Here is a 259-nt window from a genome sequence, read left to right on the forward strand (position 1 = left end):
CACAGCCTCAACAATTATAGTTGGTGACTTTAACACAACTCTCTGAAAAAGACAGATCACTGGGACAGAAATTCAACAAGGAAGCTACAGATATAAACAGCACAATTGGACGACTTGATTTGATAGATATTTTCAGAGCATTCCACTAAATGCAAAAAAAAAACAACACTTTCTTTTCATACCCAAATGGCACATATACGAAGATAGACCACATGTTGGTACAAAGGTCCAACTTGAGTAAGTTCAAGCACATAGAGAT

The sequence above is a fragment of the Echinops telfairi genome, unplaced genomic scaffold (assembly GCF_000313985.2).
Source record: "Echinops telfairi isolate 266 unplaced genomic scaffold, ASM31398v2 ScPeMD7_7462;HRSCAF=8500, whole genome shotgun sequence".
In the NCBI taxonomy this organism is placed as follows: Eukaryota; Metazoa; Chordata; class Mammalia; order Afrosoricida; family Tenrecidae; genus Echinops; species Echinops telfairi.